A 12,891-nucleotide genomic window follows, 5' to 3' on the forward strand; every position below is an offset into this window, starting at 1 on the left:
TCAACTGGACACTTAGCATATTAGGCTTTTATTATATAGGATATCTGTAAAGGAAAAACACTGCTAATTAAATTATGATACAATTTAAGATACATCCTGATTTCAGAAATGTTAAAAAATAAAAAAATATGCATCTTAGAATTGATGGAATACATGTGTATGTGAATTATATATGATTAGAAAAAAAAAGAATGTATTATGCCACAATAGTAACAGGGGTTATTCTATGTACAATAATTATGGGTAGTTTATTTTCCTCTTTGTGTTTTTTTGTGTGTGTGTGCTTTCTAAACATATGATATTTGGGTAAGTAATAAAAACAATAAATACTATATTACCCACCCTCCAACTCTTCAAACCCTCTCCCTTTCCCTTATTTCCCCCTCCATTTTCTCCAGATTCTTTATCCAGACCCCAATCCAGTGCCCTGCTGAGCTATATTGGAGCCTGAGGAAAAAGAAAATTGGCTTTAATCCAAGTAAACTCACCAATGATACTTTCAAAATCTAATTCTTTGCTTATTTCATTTTCAGTTGAGAAACTGCCATGTTTCAAAATTTCTCTTGACCAAGAGATGATCTTAAATAAATTTTAATTAACTTAAACTGAAGCAAAATCAGTAAATTCTGTTTGGGTATAAATAAAATATTTAAACTTAAATTAATGTTGTGAGTTTTAATACACCTACTTTTTAAATTTTTTAATATTTCTTCAACTACTACTATTAGAAAAATAACTATTTAAAATATACAGAAAAACATGAATATGGGGTACACATTTTTTTTCTTTTGCCTCAAGCTCCAATACGGCTCAGCAGAGCACTATTCTTTATTTTAAACTAGAGGCCTGATGCATGAAATTTGTGCAAGGGGCTCCGAGCCTCGCTGCCGCCCTGGCCCTCACAGCAGCAGCCCCGGAAGGACATCCAGAAGGACATCTGGTCTAATTAGCATATCATACTTTTATTATTATAGATTGTTGATATTTTCTTTGTCACAGATTTTTTTGCATTAATTTTGATTTTTTAAAAATATTTCATTAAATATTACTTGATCATTGAGTTTCGGGGTGCCCCCTGCAATTTTGCATCCAAAGCAAGTGCCTCATTCACCTTAGCATAGTCCTGGCTCTACCCCAGTCATACTCTTTTTTACATTTATCAACTTCCTTTCCTAGACTATAGATGTCCTGTGGAGAAAGATGTGTTTTATTTCCTTTGTATCTCTGTGTCCTACCCAATGCCTAGCACGGAAGCTACCCACAGTAGGCTTCAACATCGTTTTGTTGAAGGTAGGAAAGGAAGAAGGACCCGGCTGGCATGTCTTAGTGGTTGAGCATCGACCTATGAACCAGGAGGTCACTGCTGGATTCTCGGTCAGGGCACCTGCCCACGTTGTGGGCTTGATCCCCAGTGTGGGGCACGCAGGAGGCAGTCAATTAATGATTCTCTCTCATCACTGATGTTTCTCTCTCTCTCTCTCTCTCTCTCTCTCTCTCTCTCTCTCTCTCTCTCTCTTCCTTCCTCTCTGAAATCAATAAAAATATATTTTTTAAAAAAAGAAAGAAGGAAAACAGCTAATGATAATGACTAACATTCTGACCTTTACTGAATGCTTATTGTGTACTAGGCAATGGGTTAAACATTTTACTTATTTTAATCTGACAATTCAATAATAAATTTAATATTATACTTATTTTACAGATGAAGAAATTGAGGCAAACAGAGGTGAGTGAACTGTATGCATAAATGATTGTGACAGAACTTGAAACAGTTATAGGTTTTTTGCTTTGATGGTTTCTCTTCTGGGCATGGGAATGAGATGAGAAGGAAGGGGGAACAGATGTAGTAGAACTAAACTGTCACACTTTCACCTCAGTTAACTGCTTGAGTTTCACAACAACTCTAGGCATCATTAACCCCACTTTACAAATAACAAACTGAGATGTAAGAAGGATAAAGGGACTTGCTTGGTTCCTTCTGTGGTTAGCCAGCCTCTGGAGTGGGGGAGTAAAGTCATGAGCAGGGTGGACAGGTTGTCAGCAGGCCAGCTGCCCACCTCCTAACCTCCCAGACAAGCTTGGGTCAGTTTCTCTACAAACTTTTCCTGCTAAGTGAAGCCAGGAGCACCTCCACTGGATGGGCAAATCTCCCTCATTCTGCCCACACAGAGGTGGGTGTCTCCTCACCAGGGACTGCATGTGGAAAGAAGACACTTGATAAGGGCCAAAGCTGATGTCAGTAGCCTCAGAGTTACTCTTGTCTCACTTGCTCCCACTGATCTGCTCCCCACCACATTTCCTGCTGTATGGTGGGGGGAGCCCCCTGAAGCACACTGAAGTGAAAAACGAAACTCAGAACACCCAAAAACAAATTCTAAAATGGCCCAGAAATAAAAATAAGACTGTGAGAAAAAAATGAAATTCACAGGACTTCCTGAGGAGCAGGGAATTCAGGAATGTCCTGCAGAAATGCTTGATGATAGGAAGAGTGTGTCATAAATATGCATAGATGATTTCTGGCGAGAAGGACCGAAGGTCTAGAGAGGAAGGAAATGTATCTTTCATTGTATATCTTTATATAGTGCTTGATTTTTTTTTTTTTGTAATTATGTGCCTATATGACTTTTTCAATTAAAAAAAAAAAAAACAAAACAAAACACAAAACACTTTCTAAAAGTGGCCTGCACCAGTGGCAGGCTGAGATCACAGGCACTATTCTGCAGTGGCTCATCTCCAGACCTTCCTGGAGCAGAGGCCAGGGAGCCTGAACCGTCCTTCCTGCTAGGAGAGAACAGCCCAGTGCATGACGTGTTAGGGGTGGGTCCCACATCCTGCAGACTGCATGTGCCTCCAAATTAGGCAACTAATGATTCTGAGGACTCAAAGTCACGTTTAAAATCAGAGTCAGCTGAAGTAAAATTGGATGAGTAATCTGCTTCTGGAAAGTGAAGCACTCCTTGGGAAACTGGGCACCACCCTCTCAGGAACTCCAGGATGCGGTTGGTGGTCATGACTCTGTCCTGGGGAGAACAGAGGCTGTGAATCCAGCCTAGCCTAACACCCTCAGGTTCAGGTTGGGTCCTGACTAAGGCTCCAGGGCCAGGTCAGAACCACGTGACCCATGGGGGTCAAAGAGCAGAGTCAGAGGAAGGCTAGAGCAAAGATAGTAGAGCCAGACCCATACAGAAGTGTCCAGTACCTAGAAAGAGAAATGTGGGGCAGCATCCCACAAACTTTGACAGAGAATGTCCTTATTCTGAGAAAGATAGGTGTCAAATAAGGCCAATGACAAGAATGGTGGCAACTGGAGCAATGGGAGTGAAAATGAGCCCTGAGTGTCTGTAAATGCTATAGAAAGTCTTTATTTAGGAATTTAAACCCCAGAAAGTCTCTAGTGTGAAAGAAAGGGAGTTGGGGGTTAGAGGATTAGTCAGCTACTTGGAGTAAGGGGAGATAGGTGACCATGCCAAGAGAGTGGGGACACCTCCTTTTCTACTCCTTTGGGAATGTCCATCTTTCACCATTCCCCTGATCGAGTTAGCTGGGCAAGATCTCCATGCTATACTGACCTTGTCTCTCCAGACTCCATCACTGGAAAACCTCTGGCCTCCTACCATGGGGTCCCAGATTAGAAAACAAGATTATTTTTTCATCCAGCTGTTAATCCCCAAGTGGCTTCCCTGCCTGTCCCAGTTCATGTCATAACTGTCTTCTTGCTCAGATCTTCTCATCCAGACCCCTGCTCACAGGTCTTATGAACTCAGAAATACAAATCATTTAGCCCAGCTGGTGTGGCTCAGTGGTTGAGCATCGACCTATGAACCAGAAGGTCATGATCCAATTCCAGGTCAGGGCACATGCCTGGGTTGTGGGCTCAGTTCCTGGTGGGGGGCATGCAGGAGGCAGCCCATCTATGATTCTCTCTCATCATTGATGTTTCTGACTCTCTCTCCCTCTCCCTTCTTCTCTGAAATCAATAAAAATATACTTTAAAAAAGAAATACAAATCATTTAAATGTCAAAACAAAAGAAAGACAAAGTTGGTAGTCTAAGATTCTACCATAGAAAACTTCCATATTATTGGCTATTTGGAGTCAATTATGCTACTTCTCTATTACTGAGATAAGGACCCAAAGATAATATCACAGAACCTTAGAGCTGGACAGGACCAGGGAGCAGCCCTGGAGGGATGGATGATTCAGAGCTTGAGTTTAGGAATTGAATTGACCTGGATTCTAGAACCAGCCCTGCCAGTATATGTTCAGTAGTTCTCAGAACTGAGTGTACACCAAAATCACTTTTAAAAACACAAATCTCTGGGCCACATAACCAGAGATTCGGATTATTTAGGTCTGGGGTGGGACCTAAGAATCTACATTTCTAACAAATTATCTGGTGCTACTGATGCTGCTGGTCCCGGAACCACGCTTTGAGCATCACTGTACCTGTGTGATCAGCCACCTACCGAGTATATTCTGGACAATAATTGTAGGTATTTGTCGGGGCTGTGGTTTACCTAAGTCCTGGCATAGGGAGCCTCGTGGCACACGTTAATAACTGCTCTTGCTGTTCGATGGAAGGGGGGAGTCATTTGCCCAAGACACCCGTACAAGGAGAAGCAAACCTGGGACAGAGCCCCTTGCTCCTCACTGCCTGGCGGCGTGTGAACTCTCCAGCGCTGCCTCGCTGCCTCGCTGCCTCGGGCTCCGAACGCTCCAGCCTTGCCGCCACCAGTAGGCGGTTCCCTGCACACGCCGTCCGCGCCACCGGCTGCACCGCTGATGCCGGTCGTCTTTGGCTAGGACCCTCCAATCTTTTCGGCGCTGAGAGCCAGGGCTGTCACACGGAAGAGGTAATTTGGAGACTGCACCCTGGGGTGGGCTGAGATCTGGAGAAACTGGGCTCCTAGCAGCGGCCAGCAGGAGGAGGGGAGGATGCGAGGGGCTGGCGCACTCGGCCCCCAGCCTCCTGGCGGCCCTGGGAGCCGCCCGGAGTGGTGAGGTCAGCAGCAGCGATCCGGGGCACCGCGGGTGGCCGCCAGCACCTGGCCTGGAAGGGGCGTGTAGAATGCGCCCCGGTAGTTCACAGGCCCTGCCCCGGCCCCGCCCTCGAGGACGTCCCGTCGGAAAACCCTGATCTGCTCAGCGGCGCGGCTGCGGCTCTGCCTTGGCGCGACAGGTAAGCTGCAGAAGCAGCCCATGACCCTCACAAGCCCTCCCACCCCCCACCACCGTGATCTCCCACCCCTTTGACCCTCCCCTTGACTTGGAACCCAGAGCTGTCCCCCTTCTGGGGACTTCCCTCTAGTCTCTCGCTTCTGCTAAGTCTTTGCTCTCTGCCGACCTTCTCCGCCTCTTCCTCCCCACCATTCCCCACAATAAAAGGAAGAGGGTGGGCCAGACTGGCCCTAATCTGTCCTAGTGGCCTCTAGCTTCTCCCTCGGTAGGATCCCCCTCCACCTGTGTGCCTTCCTTAAAGGATGGATGGAAGGAAAGCTCAGACCTCTGTGGCTGGTAAGGGTGGGGGTGATGGGGGAGGGACAAGCCATAGCACTCCCTCCAGGGCTCTGCCGCCCACTCCAGGGTGCCCAGTCTCTCAGGTTGGGCTACCCTATGTGCCCCCCTACTGAAAGTCTTTAAGAGGGGCTCCCTCCCCCCAGGGCCATGTCACCCCTGAGCAGAAGAGGCAAGCCAAGAGAAGCCTCCTGGTGGGGCCATCTGGGATGTCCTCCCTCTGGAGGCTTGGGCCTGGTGCAGATGGGAGCTGTGTGGTATTGTGGGAGGGAGTCTGATGTGCGTTCATGACTGTGACTGTCACCAACTTCCCGATTTCCCCGTCATTTGTTCCGAGCCCAGGCTAACCAAAAGGAGAAACTGTTCCTTACCCCCAGAGCCAGTTGTCCTAGACCCTGACTTCAGCAGAGGGTAGGACAGAGCTCTCCTGTGTGTGTGTGGTGTGTGTGTGTGGGGGGGGGGGGGGGGGGAGGAAGACCCTGGGGCTGTGTTCATTTAACCAGAGATGTGTGTACACTACCCAGGCCCTATTCTCTCAGAGAGATCAGCCGTATCCCTGCCCATCACAGGAAGGGTAAAAAGGATGAGATGGCAAATTCATGTGATGAATAGTACACTCTAAGGTGAGGGGTTTAAAATATTCTTGGCTCCACATTATCCAGCAGAAGTCAGTATCATTGCAGGTACTTCCCTAGCTGCTGTTCCTCAGGAAAGCCATTCACTTTAAGTACCCAGAGGTAACACTTTAAGAGGCACAGGGCAGGACTGTCAAATGGAAGAGGTGGTCTGGAGCTGGTGGAAGGAACCATGAAGGATACTGGACTGCCCAAGATGGCCTCATCCTGGGTAATCATTGCCCACAGTTGGCGGGACAACTGACTCCTACCCATAGCAGCATAGAAGAGCTCAGGCATGCAAGGGGAGGTACTGATCCATGTCAGATGCCTTGTGAGATCAGAAACATCTTAGCCCAAGTTCAGGAGGGAGAAACCTGGACAGGAAATACGACCTTGGGCTTAGTCCGGGTAGCCATTGCCTAGAACAGAAGCCAAGAGGGGCAGTTAACCTAGCTCCCAAGCCCTCTCAGTTTGAGAAGGCGGTGGTATAAAGAGGCAGGAGCTGATTCAGCCCTGTCACTGATTTAACTATCTAACCTTGGCCAAAGCACATAAACACTCCCCAGGTGGGGAGCAAATGAGAAGGTGTAGGGAAAGTGCTTTGGCAAAGCTCCAAGCATCCGCCAAATGCAAGGCAGTGTGGGGTCATGCTTAAGGCAGTAAGTGGGCTTTGGAGAGACGTGGGCCTGAGTGCAAATCCTGCCTCTGCTACTTCCTAGTTATGTCACTTTGGTTAAGTTACTTTATCTCCCTGTGCTTCCGTTTGCTTCTGCGTAAAAATGGAGACGATATCTGTTACCTGACTTGACATGGTAAGCAGTAATTTAATAAGTGGTGGTACTGTCCTAAACTAACTCTGGTTCTCAGACATGTTCCGACATCTGTCTAGAAGTGAAGCTGAGGACCAGAGTAGGTGTCTGCACACCAGAGGGCCCAGTGAATGGCTGTGCCGAAGACGTGGGTGAACTTAGCTCTTCATACGGCCTTCTGCTCCTCTCTGGGAAAGCCCAAAATGTCCATTCTCATTTGATGGGAATGAGAGTGAGGGTTTGAATAAAGGAGAGGTCAAGTACAGGGCAGTGACTGTCTCTGTGTGGAGCTCAATGCTGTAATTGTGCCATGGAAAAGGCTTTCGCAGTGAACAAGGATGGGTTCAGTCTGGGGAGGAAAAGGACTGTTAGAAGACTCTTTTGTGGCACCTAAGAGCCCTGCGGGGTCAGATTATTCTCCTGTACTCTGTGCAATCTGGTCCTGAGCTCTACATAGAGAATTGAAGAAGGAAGAAACAAACCTCACTCTCAGGTCTACATCAGACATATAACAAAGAACAAAAGACAGGCAGATGAGGAAACCTCAGGGCAGAGGGATACTACAGGGACTGGAAGGCTAGGTGGATTGCATTCCAGAGGCAGAAGATTGGGACCAGGATTTAAGGACTGGGAAGGAGAAAGAAAATAGGATCTAAGTGGCCTAGTGTCTAGGCCTGTTGGTTCTCCCCCATAAAATCTAGTGGGGAAGTCCCACATGGAGAAACATGGTAGTGAAACTTGGAAACAAATACACCTTGATACCAGGGGCAATAAGATGCACCTTAGCCTAAGAAGCCTTCTTGGAGGAGGGCAGTTTCAAGTAAGAATTTGGAAAAGAAAAGCGGTTTGCTTAGCAAAAACATAAGGGGGAATCTCTGAGGAAGAAAAGATAACCAGTGAGGTTGAGTAGCAAACAGGAAGCAGGTTGCCCAGGCCATGTAGAAACATGCAATCAGATGGTGCTAAAGAAATATAAGTATGGCTGTTCTGATTGTGAAAGGGAGAGAGGCCTGAGGCGAAGGCGGAGGGCAGGCAGCTTCTGCTTATCCTACAGATGTTGGATGATAAGGGCCATTCTCAGATGAGTTCTGAGTAGAGAGGAAGAGGAGGATCCAGGAGGCAGGGAATGAATCAGCAGAATTTGGCAATGGGCGGGGTAAACCTGAAATTGAGAAGGGATTCAAACTACACACCTGGTAGTGGGGCAGGGGCAGGGGCAGGGGCAGAGGCTGTTCCTAGGATTTTGATGCTACTGGCTGCAGTAGGGAAATTGGGAACGCTGGCTAGGTTAGGGGTAGGGCACAGACCCTGAGTTCAGGGTGTGGCATGTTGATATCTGGTGGGCCTGAGTAGAAGGCCTACAGCCAGGAGCAGACTGTGGGGTGAGGAGAGAAGGAAAAACTTCCGTTCTGTCCTCTCCTATCACCCCCACCCCAATCTGGAGACCAGTCTAAGCCTTCAGAAATACCTCTCTTAACACTCCCTCTCTCCACTGCCCCAACTGACAGATGTTAAAACTCAATTCAAGTTCCTTTTTTTTTTTTTTTTTTGCCTTCTCTCAAACCCAGCCTGTCACCAGGGTTTAGAAAATCCCACCTCATGCCCACCTGAAGGTTCCTCTTTCATCCCTGGATTCCTAGGAGCCAACAGTCTCAACGCTCAGTTTGAGTACAGCTGCCCCACCTGTCAGGGCCTGGAAGTAACTCCAGTGAAAACTTGTGAGCTAGCTCTTGAACTTCCTTTTCGATTACATATTCTTTTGATTTTCAAGGGCTTTTACAAGTTTGTCATAAAATCAACAAATATTTACTGAGTGTCAAGCACTGTTCTAGGCATATAGTGTGAGCAAAGTTGGGTAGGTTATTTCAATTGAAAATCTGTGTTTGGATAACAAGCTTAAAATGTTATGCAAACAAAAAATGAACCTAGATACGGTGGGGGAAGAACTTGATAGAATAGCTACAGAAATAACTTTCAGTGTGTCTTTCTGGGAAAATAAGCCACAGCAGCTGAAGTGTCTTAAAGGTGTAATTATGGAGAAAAGTGAAAACCTCCCAGCATTCTGTAATCAGAAGGGTCAGAGTTGGGAGGAGGGGCTTGAAGAGGATCATTTGCTACTTTGTGCACAGCATGAGAACAGAGGAAGTGAAATGAGTGCTGTGTTTGATGGCAAGGAAGAAAGAGATGATCATGTAACCAAAGCAGCCTCTCGGCCCCTTCCCCCCACCAGTAGTTTGAAATGGACCTGTCCCCTCTCCTAACATGATGTCCAGCTCCACACACCTGGGCCCTGGGTGAGAGTGGCGACAGTCATCTCTTTTCGAACAAACCTGTAATTGGGCCTTAGTCTGACTAACTTGAACAAACATCCCTGTGGTGGCGTCTTACTTCCTGGCTGCCACGTCTCCCGGAGGTGAGCAGCTCAGTTGATAAACAGAAAGAAACTTTGTTACAAAGAGGCCACCTGGCCAGCAAGGGCGTGTTCTGCGTTATTTACCCTGGCTTTCATAAAAGCTGAAAGTTTGCTTGGGACTTCCAGTTTTGTCATCTTTAAAGCCTTTGTAGCCTTGAGTGGGAGCTGGGGTTGGGGGTGGGGGAAGGTGGTGGCTCTGAGAGTGAAGTTGGGATGCTCATGAAAACAGCCCTGCCCCAGGCTCAGGACAGCCAAACCCAGTCCCCAAACTTCCCTGGAGACCTCCAAGGGGTGGGTAAGATGTGGGAACAGAGCCGTGGCCAGCGAGTTAGGAAACTGCCATCTGCTTCTGGGAGCCACAAGCTGTGTGACAATAGAGAAGTCCTCACCTGTGAAATGAGGGTGCTAGACTCCCAGACAGTCCAAGTGGCACGCTAAGGCTTAACAACAGAATATCATGTAACTCAATGCTTGTTGGAGTAAGTGCATTCAGAACATCACGTGGTGAAGCCAGTGCTTACCCTTGTAGCTTTAACCTGTCTGCCCTCATCTCATTTAACAAGAGTTTCCGGACTATTTCCTACGTACTAAACTTGTGTGGGATTTTTTAAGTGATAAAGAGGTGAAAACAACCTGGCATCTCTGGTCCAGGAGTGCACAGAGGTGTAAGAGAGAACAGACTCCTCCCACACAGGGAAGGCTGTGATGGGGCCAGGGTAGGAGCATAAAGTCTGCTGAGGGGCAAGAGGGGAGAGAGCTAAAAAGGCCTCTTGGGAGTCTAGGATGTAATTGGATGGTGTCAGTGGCTTTCAGATTTCTATGACTGGACCAAAGTAAGAAAAACATTTTACAACAAAACTTCATTTCCACTTAACATGTGACAGGGTATCTCAAAAGTCTTAGGGCAGTTTTACACTGCAATCACATCAGAGGTATGAACTCTACAAACTAACCAAAAAAACACAACTTGAAAATGTAATCGTTTCCATTTTTTTACCTTTATGAATTTTTAATAACAAATTTTCCATTTAAGTTTGTATCGGGAAGTGTCTAGCATCAATGGATTGAGACAAACATTAAAATAAAAACTTATTCAAAATTCATAATACTCAAAAAGATAAAATAAAAACTTTCAAATGATGTTCTTTGAAAGTCTGTAGCATTTCTGTTTCTGAAGTTATTAAAGCTTAAAACTGCACTAAGTCCTTTGAAACACTCTATACATATCTATATACTAAAGGCCCGGTGCACAGATTCGTGCACCAGTAGGGGTCCCTCAGCCTGGCCTGTGGGGATTGGGCCAAAACTGGCTCTCCAACATTCCCCAGGTGGGAGGGGGATGAGTGGGTCCTGGATTTCGAGTTGGCACAGGCCAGGCCAAGGGACAGTGCCTCTAATCCTATCTAATAAAAGAGTAATATGCAAATTAACCATCATTCTGCTACACCCATCAGCCATGCCCACCAGCCAATCAGGAGCGAGTATGCAAATTAACCCAACCAAGATGGCTGTGGCCACAGAGAGAGCAGGAAGGAGGCTTGGGTTTCCCTGGCAATGGAGGAAGCCAAGCTTTCCGCACACCCTGGCAGGCCCAGGCCTCCACTCAAGGCTACAAAGTTTCAATTACAGAAAATAAATAAATCCCAACAAAAATGGCTGTGGCCACAGAGCTGGAGAGAGCAGGAGGCTAGGGTTGCCCCGGGCGATGGAGGAAGCCAAGCTTTCCGCACACCCTGGCCTGCCTTGGCCTCCGCTTGAGGCTACAAAGTTTCAATTATAGAAGATAAATAAATCCCAACAGAAATGGCTGCCACCACTGAGCGAGCAGGAGGCTTGGCTCCGCTCCAGGCTACAAAGTTTCAATTATAGAAGATAAATAAATTCCAGATACCAGGGCCTCTGCTTGGTTCACCGGGGGGCGTGGCCAGCCTGCAAACCACCACAGGCCCCTCACCCAGGCCGCCCCACGCCCCAGGGGAACCCCCACCCTGAACCGGGACACCCTTCAGGGCAAACCAGCTGGCCCCCACCCATGCACCAGACCTCTATCCTATCTAATAAAAGAGTAATATGCAGATTGACCATCACTCCAACACACAAGATGGCTGCCCCCATGTGGTCAAAGATCCTGCCCCCATGTGGACACAAGATGGCCACTACAAGATGACCAGCAGGGGAGGGCAGTTGGGAGGGACCAGGCCTGCAGGGGAGGGCAGTTAGGGGTGACCAGGCCAGCAGGGGAGGGCAGTTAGGGGTGACCAGGCCAGCAGAGAAGGGAAGTTGGTGGTGACCGGGCCTGCAGGGAAGGGCAGTTGGGGAGGACCCAGGCCTGCAGGGGAGAGCAGTTGGGGGAGACCAGGCCTTCAGGGGAGGGCAGTTAGGGGTGACCAGGCCTGCAGGGAGGGCAGTTAGGGGCAACCAGGCCTGCAGGGGAGGGCAGTTAGGGGTGACCAGGCCTGCAGGGGAGGGCAGTTAGGAGCAAACAGGCTGGCAGGGGAGCAGTTAGGCATAAATCAGGCTGGCAGGGGAGTGGTTAGGGGGTGATCAGGCTGGCAGGCAGAAGCGGTTAGGGGCAATCAGGAAGGCAGGCAGGCGAGCAGTTGAGAGCCAGCAGTCCTGGATTGTGAGAGGGATGTCCAACAGTCTACCGGGATTGGGCCTAAACGGGCAGTCAGACATCCCTCGAGGGGTCCCAGATTGGAGAGGTTGCAGGCTGGGCTGAGGGACACCCCCCTCCCATGCATGAATTTCGTGCACCGGGCCTCTAGTATGCATATAAGATCTTTGGTTAATCTCTTACCGCCCTCTCCCCTCCCCCTTCCCTCTGAGATTCATCAGTCTGTTCCATGTTTCTATGCCTGTGGTTTCTGCTCTTGCATTGAGGGTCTGCCCCTTCAATGGTCAGTGTGTGTCATAGCTACCCGTCAGATGCTCGAACAGTCAGCTGGTTGCTTAGGCTTTTATATACTTATCTATATAAAAGCCTAAGCGACCACCGCAACTGAATGGGTGACCAAACAGGCTGCATGGGGCGACCCGGCTGGCAGGGGGGTTAGTGAGGGGCAACCAAACGACCAAGCAGCAGACTGCATGGGGTGACCAGGCTGGCAGGGGGGGGACAGTGAGGGGTGATCAGGCTGGCAGGCAGAGGTGGTTAGGGGTGATCAGGCTGGCAGGGGGGGTAGTTAGGGGTGATCAGGCAGGCAGGCAGGTGAGCGGTTAGGAGCCAGTGGTCCAGGATTGTGAGAGGGATGTCTGACATCCCCCAAGGGGTCCTGGATTGGAGACGGTGCGGGCTGGGCTGAGGGGACCACCCCCATGCACGAATTTCGTGTACCGGGCCTCTAGTATAGATATAAAAGCCTAAGCGACCATTTGACCTTTTGACTGGTAGCTATGATGCGCAATGACCACCAGGGGGCAGATGCTCAATGCACAGGCATGGAAACATGGAACAGACTGATGAATCTCAGAGGAAAGGTGGGAGGGGGACAAGCGGGAAGAGATTAACCAAAGATCTTATATGCATATTGGAGGCC

General features: G+C 48.3%; 1 protein-coding gene across 2 annotated transcripts in view; it reads left to right on the forward strand.

The window, feature by feature from the left end:
* Positions 1-4,765: 4,765 nt before the first annotated feature.
* The window catches only part of GALNT6 (polypeptide N-acetylgalactosaminyltransferase 6), a 35,653-nt gene continuing 27,527 nt past the window's right edge, over positions 4,766-12,891 (forward strand). Inside the window, exon 1 of one of the 2 annotated variants that reach the window (XM_080662912.1) lies at positions 4,766-5,178. The gene's annotated coding sequence lies outside the window, so the exon portion shown is untranslated. The remainder of the gene's footprint in view (positions 5,179-12,891) is intronic. The other variant, XM_080662913.1, reaches the window with a different exon arrangement.

This window comes from Plecotus auritus, assembly GCF_963455305.1.
Source record: "Plecotus auritus genome assembly, chromosome: 3".
NCBI lineage: Eukaryota > Metazoa > Chordata > Mammalia > Chiroptera > Vespertilionidae > Plecotus > Plecotus auritus.